We start from the raw sequence: 8,085 nt of genomic DNA on the forward strand, positions 1-8,085 counted from the left end.
ATATATATATATATATATATATGAAATTTAAATCAAAATCATATTTTTTATATTTTTCTAGGAGAATTTTTATCGAACGATAATTTTTAGAGACTCCGTTGGGGATGAGCTTTACTCCCCATTATGATCATGAAGTTTCTGTTTTCATACATCAGTAATGTGTCAATGTCTCTCATAATCTATATTACTATTCTTCTGTTGACATGCTTCGCTCATTTCTTTCAAGGGCAAGCACGGTCAACTCTCTCGGTTCCATAGACATCTATTTGACCATCCTTATACATAGTGGTTCAGGAATCTTTGGGTTTTCTTTTTGTGTGGGGTTGGATCCCAAATATGTGGTGGTGCGCGAGGTGCGTTGTGAAATCATCCTCAGGCCGAATCCTGAATTTCACTTTGAATCTCTAACCTCATACACTTCGTTTAAATTCTGAAATTAAGCGAACGCCGTTAACAAATATATAAAAAGCACGCTCCAAAATCCGTAAATAAATATAAAAAAAGATGAAAGTATCGAAACGAAAGAAAATATTACAAAAACAATACACATAAATAAAATTCAAAACAAAAAATAGATATTATATATATATATAAAGAAAAATGGCCCAGTTCACGAGGCAACCCTTATTGATTTTAGTATTTTTTACTAGAATTACGAAGTGTTGGCCGTAACTAACCTTTGGAACTTTTAGATAACTAATTGCAATGCCATTGTCTAAGTTGTTTTCATCGTTCGACAGAGGTCTTCCTCATGACAAAGTTGTGCTCCACCATGGAGCAATGATCCAGTTTGGCATCGGCTTCAGTGAGGTTGAGGCTATACTTAGAAAAGCACCATATGTGATCATGAAGATAGCCCCGCCAGAAATTGCCAAGCCCTCTGTCGAATATGACCTGAATGGAAGGACTGATTTTCCCACAATAAAAAGGACTATGACTAGGGATACTTCCGTTAAGTCCGACACCCCCATGTCTGTGAAATCTATTATTCATGTGTTAGAGAGGATTGTCACCGCTATTGCAGCCAGATTCGCAATCGTTGCGCCAACTGTTATGTTCGCCAAGGGAAAGGAAATTTTGTTTGAGGAGGATTATGTGGATGTGTTTTCTTCTGCACCGTCAATATTTGAAGTTGATTATAGTTCCAAATACATGCCATTAACAAAGTTATAGAAAAGAAACTACAGTTGAAAGATTCGGAAAGCCGTGAGAGCCAAGGTCGCAAGATTAAGCTCCACCGAGACAACTCCTCAGTTGGAATAAGCTGAAGAGATTGAGACCTCACCTCTCCCTAGAGGGAGTAGGTTTCATCCAGTGTCCGCTTATACTGGGGAAGAGAACCTTTGTGAGATTTTTTTTGAACTACCGTCGCTTCGAGCTCACAAGAAGGTGAGGGAGAGGACCACACCCCTCACTAGGGTCCATTAAATATTTGAAAATTTAGCCGAGAGAGAACATTGTTCTGTTCCCAAGCTTCTAAAAAGAATTGGATGTCTTGTATCGCCATAGATGAGGATTGAGTTTTTGAAAGGACAAGCTCATCCGAAAGCTCCAGAAGTCAGCCTGGCCCGACAGCTCCAGAAGAGGCGCTACAGCCTGGTATTCCCACCAGATTATGATTGGGGAACTGTGTTGCTACCATTGTCATCGTTGTAGATGTCACTATAGTTGTTCAGAGACCCATTGATTGCAGATCATCCAAGTCTTGTTTGGGTGTCAGAGTGCTACCTACCATTGATTATGAAGAACCTCTAAGGAAGTGTAATGAGAAGGGATCATTCCCTATGCTATTTGGTCCACAATTTAGGAAGCACACTTCCTTAAGACGCGCTGATGTTAATACTGAGACACCCTGTCTCAAAGCATTGACATCGAGAAGTGGATACCTAGGGTAATTGAACCAATACTTTTGGAAAGGTTGGGACAGCGTTCTTTTGAAACGGAGCATAAGTCTGAAATTTCAATTGTCGCCATTGCAGTTGCTCCAGAACTTATTACAAAATGGGAAGACCTTCGAGAAGTGCTAACTAATCTTAAAATAGTTAAAGGGAAGTAAGTTGATGATAAATTGGGAAAGCTCAAAATTGAAATCACTGAACTAGCAAGAGAATGAAGAGTAGATTTTGATGATAAAGATTATGACCTATCAGATTACACGGATGAGGAGTTTTCTATGATCAACATCGTTGTGATATGAGCTACATCATCTGTGCGTGATGCTCCACCTTTTAAGAAGAACATCACGAATGAGTGGCAAAGAGATGAACAGATCAGTCATCTTGAAAGGACAATCGAAGACATGATGACTGCCATGATTATAATGCAAGAACATTCGCACTCACAGTAGGTGGCTTCTTCGAAGATAAATCAACTGGAGATTGTTCATATTATCGATGAAAGAAAGGGGTTCGCTTATGCCAACTGAGACTAGCTTCCAAAGGAAGATTCAACTCAAAGCATGGTGCCAGAAAACGACATTAAGCAACTAGTCGAATAGCAAGGAAGCCTTAGCCCAGTCGAAAGGGGGTGCATTAGTTTCAAAGGACATACCCTACCCGGAGGAGTTTGATGTCATCCCATATCCTAAAGGTTTTATACCACCAACCTTTAAAAATTTTGATGGAACGGGAAACCCCTCACAACACGTTGCACACTTTCGGGGAAGCTGCTGCAACACGGGGGGTAGCGAGGCATTACATTTTTGTCAGTTCGTGAGCAGTCTTTCAGGGATTATGTTTAATTAGTATGCAAAATTGCCTAACATGTCAATCAGAACATTTGCAAAATTGGAAATTTTGTTTTTGAAGAGGTTTATTGGGGTGCAACACCACATTACTATTGGAGATCTTACACTGGAGCATCAAAAATCCATGAAGATTTTGGTTGAGCAAATTCTATGTTGGAGGAATTTGAGCATGAAGTGCAAGCCCTAATTGCAGGAACATCATGAGATTGAGGTCTTACTCAAGAGCATCCACAGGTTGATAGCTTTCATGCTTAAAGGACTCACGATCAAGTCATTTTAAAAACTACTCAGCAAAGTCAGCAGCCTATAGGAGGATATTAAGCATACAAAGCCTCTAAAAAGATTGAAAACCCAAGAGTAGCATAATTTTTCGATAAGAAGTATGGAATGGTGGTAACAATGAACAAGAGAAAGCATCTCATGTAGATTCAGGCCGAGTCGTCTCAGCATTATGTGTGGCAGCCACTGCAGTATGTTCATAGGCCACTGCAGCATGTTCATCATGCCCAGCAGTCCGGTTGGTAGTACATCCAGCCTGGTCAGCAGTCATTCCAGTAGTGACCTTACAGAAATGTAGAGGACATGGTACGACAATGACTGCTCGATTGAACAGGGTGTATTCCTCAAGGATGATGCGGTGGCAAAGATGTTCAGAAATCTAATCAAGAAGCCAGAGTATAGATTTCTTAAGTTGATGAAACTAGAGGAACTTAATAAAAAGGATTAATCCAATTATTTCCCATACCACAAATTACTTGGACATATCATAAAGCGTTGTTTCAGCTTCAAAGATTCGCTCGAGAGAAATTTCAAAGACGGAAATATAACAATTTCGAAAGAATATTTAAAAGAACCTAAAAGAGGTTCTGTAAATATGATTCGACCGAGCTTATCTCTCTGATAGAGTTGTATATAGTGCACATCGCAAGATAGGCAAAAAATTTGAACCAACTTGGGAGGGACCGTTTGTGGTTGAAAAAATTTACTCCGGAGGGTCATACAAGTAGTAGACTTCCAAGGCAAAAGGCTCATACTACCAATCAACGGACAATACTTGGAGAAATACTACGTCATGTGACATTTCAAAGAATGAACTCTAAGGACGATACTCATTCCTAGAAATAGTCTTACAGCCAGTCTCTATGACAGGGTCCTAAAAAAAATTGTAATAATAAAAATTTAATGAAATAAAATAAATTTCCATGAAATATAATATGTGTGTTAAAATTTCCTTACCTTAAAACTCAATTTTTTGCTAAAATCTCAAGTTTTCTTAAGTTAAATTAAATAAAATGCATACGTATGATAAAATGATTCATCTAATAATAAATTGTTATTGTTCTTGTTCATATTCGTTTGGAATTTCAATGCACTGATGTTTCCCCTATTTTTCTGTGGAGAAATTTTGGGTCTGAAGTTGATCTTCTCCTTTAAAGATGGCTTAAATCTCGCATTGAATGAGAAGAGATTGACATAAGGTAGAATTATAAATTTGACCTGGATTACAGACAATTTGAGCTGGATTATGAGGGCCACCTATTGAAAGTTGATGATCATAAAGATGTGAAAGGTTTGGAAATTAGTAATCAGAATCAGCACCAAGGAAGAACCATCAACAAAGAGGAAAATATTCAAGGAAACTGCATAGGAGAAAATTTACAATTCAAAAGGAAAAGTCAGTCAGATATGGTCCATGATCGTGACATCGGAAGGGAAATTAGTCGGTGTTTCTTCAAATGGAGCACCGCTAAGGCGAACACAAAGCATGAAAGCTAATCACGTAAGTATAGAGCCTTGGACTGTCGTGAAAGAAGACAAGTGAAATAATCAGCAACAAAGCCTATATTGATTACAAAGGGAGAAAGCCATGCTCCACTAAAAGAAGAAATTTCTACTCAGTTTCCAATGGGAAAGGATGATCCTAAGATCATGATGGGGCCTCCGCTATTGGAAAGCATGCCTACGAAACCCTGCACGGGGTATCCGAGATGCAAGTTGATATAGTAAGGCATTCACTTCCAGCATATAAGCCAGCTGGATGATTCATAAAATGCCTGAAATGCAATGTCCTGCATTTGAAATGCTACAGACCTTTGGAGGAATATGTGGTGGCATCAATGTTGCTTAGAAGTTAGAAGCACCAAGATATACAGCCATATGTACCCCAGTTCGTCGATCCACATAGATTCCTCCCAATCATGAAATAAAGAAAATGCAAAGGGTCCAAAAATAGGAGTTTGAGCATTTTATGGAAATCTAAGGAAAGTACGTCAATATTATGGAAGGGCTAGAGTTGCATACTAGAGTGTTTTTAGAAAGTGACAAAAGAAAGGTATTGAACTGTGTGTTCGACCTAAGAGACCGAGGCGAGCAGGCCTTATAATAAAGAGAACCTATTTGGAACCCCAAAAATGGATGTGAGGAAAAGGCAGAATCACTATTCAATGCAGATGTTGTTATAATTTCGCTCGTGACAAAGAAGAAAATCCCCCAGGGATTATCACACATGATGAGGTAGATCCCCTACTGTCAGTAATATAGAAAATGGTGTCTGGCACATACTGCCAGCCGATTACATCCCCAACTGTTGCATCATTAATATTTATGAAGAAGGTGATTGTATTCCATCATACATAGACCATCGCGACTTCTTGAGGCCATTAAGTACAGTGTCCTTTATCAACAAGTCCAATATCATGTGTGGTAAGAAGATGTAGGTAGTTGTTCTAGGCGAGTTTTGAGGACCATTTAAGATCCCATTGTCGGTGGGATCAATTCTTATATTAAAAGGAAATGGAGCAAATCTGGTGAAGCATTGCATCCCAAGAGTTCCACAAAGGAGAGTCTCTATAACTCTCAGAAAAATGGATGAAAGCGAAGCACCATATGGATTCTGACCAGACCCAGATTTGGAGGGCCTACACCCGTTAAAGTGCTGAGATAGCTGATCCCGACTCTTTTTATTTGTAAATGCAATGTATTCGATTATATTCTTATTTTTCCTTAATTATAATTCTTACTTTGCAACGGCGCTAAAAACTTGATCACCAACAGCAGCTAGACACAAACTTGACTTCAAAGCAAATAAAAATATAATTATTATATTTAAATATGGGATGCTACGCAAGTATACATATCATTATCAAGTAATATAGGACTTTTTGATTGAATATCCAACTCATAGGGAAAACTAAAATATGCAACTACAAAATAGAAGAAAATAGATAACAATTTCTACTTAGCGAAATGTTTTTAAACTCTAGATGCTATAATAGGAATGAAAGTTTGATTCTTTTTGTAATTTTTAATAATTGAAAATAAAGTAAACAACTAACTAAACTTAAATACATATTTGTAAGATGAAGACAATATAAATAAAACATTTTTTCCTTAACATGAATCAATAACAAGATAAGAATTATGTTGTGGAAGTATTCAAATTGTGTTGTTCCAAATAGAAGAAATAATATTTTTTACCTTTACTAGAGATGCTATAAAGAACATTAACTAATTTACAGTTTCAATAGTCTTAAAGATTGGTTAGGTAAGGAAGATACTAGCTCTCACTCTAGAGTTCCCACTTCTCCCTCCACCTGGGGGCTAACATCTTATATGAAAACCTAAACTATAAATCAAAATGGGGGCTTCAGCTTGTCACTCTAAATTCCCCTAATTCTACACTCTTCAAAGTTTATTTCTTTATTTATTTACACTCAATCATATGAATTACATTCTCATCCATACAATCTTAGGTGATTGTTACCATTTGTTGACTGAGACAATATCATCTTGGAACTTACATTTTCTCACAACAGGTGTTAACATCTTAATTAGCCAAATCAAGTAGTAAATGAAGTACAAGGTTTAAAATCATCACAACTTCTTTTAACATTAAAAACTAATAATTCACACAACTTCCATCCAATACTTAATCACTTACCATTTTAAGGAAAAAGATAAAGAAAATTACTCATAATTCATGGAGAAAACACAACCACACTTAAGTTTGATAGTAGAAATCATGCAAACAAACAAGAAGTCTAAATTAAAACCAAATATAGTTACAAAGATAAAAATTTATCTCAAATCCTCTCCACCAAAGTCTTGAAGTTCCTTTGAATCTCTTCCTTCACTTACAATACAAACTACAACTTAAAATAAAAAGAAAATTTGTGGTGGTGGCGACGGCTAAAGGCAGCGGCTGCGGCGTATGGTGACAAAAATGGGGGTTGAGTTCAATTGATTCTCCTCTCTTCAATCCAAGTCTTATTTTATAATTTTCTAAAAAGTGCATTGGTGTCTCTTCAAAACGTTTCCACGTTCAATGAATCTTTTAGAAGTTTCCTCCTTTCAAAAGCAAATTGAATGAATTTTTGAGCCCATTAACTAATTCCCACATTTTCACTAACGGTTGCTTCAAATACCTCTTCAAAAATTCATCCAAATTCATTGAGTCATCAAGTAACTACTTATGGCACGTCGGGGTACTGAGTGCTTAGGTGTGGCTCTCTGTGTTTCACTGGCGCGTAAGCTCTAATCTTGGGCGCTTAGGCGCCTCAGTTCAATTTCACAGCTTCTTCATTTTTGCTCCAAATTTGATCATTTTTCACTCCTTTCACCATTTTTCATCTATTTGATTGTACCTAAAAAAATACACAAATACCTTTCATTGAAGCGCAATATCTCAAAAATAGGTATATAAATTTGTATACATAAAATATAAATTTGTACATAAAAGCTATATATTTTAGGTGTATCAAAATTCCCCAAACTTAAAATGTTACTTGTCCTCAAGTGACACTTCAATCCTTTAAAAAAAATTAATTAGATTATGTAAATGAGTTTCTTTATGATAGTAAAAAATTTTGATGTAGAAATATATTAGTCTAATTTAGAAAAAAACATTAGTATATGAGACCAACTTAAAGTTTAGAAATTTTTAATGTAAAGAAATCTGAAAAAATGAGTTCTTATTTAGCTCAAAAATATTGTAAATTCTCCAAATATAGAGTTTAGGCATTTTATCTTCTTCACTTAAATTTTTGTTATTAAGAATAATTATACTTACTATATTATATCCTTCAGCTTAAGAGTTTCTCAAGTCTTATGCTTTAAAAATATCATATGTGGAACCATTTTTTTATAAGGCACTAATCCTTAAGCTTTCTTCCTTTTTTTTTTGGTGAGGATTACTATATCTAGATAGGCCTTTAATGATTTTGAATTCGACTCCTCCTTTCCTAAAGTAAAGTTCTAATATAAATCTTTTACTTAAAAATATAATAATATTTTTGAAAATTACTTTTAATAAAAGAAATTTAAGCATTGAAAATAAAATT

Source organism: Phalaenopsis equestris, unplaced genomic scaffold (assembly GCF_001263595.1).
Source record: "Phalaenopsis equestris unplaced genomic scaffold, ASM126359v1 Scaffold000594, whole genome shotgun sequence".
Taxonomy (NCBI): domain Eukaryota; kingdom Viridiplantae; phylum Streptophyta; class Magnoliopsida; order Asparagales; family Orchidaceae; genus Phalaenopsis; species Phalaenopsis equestris.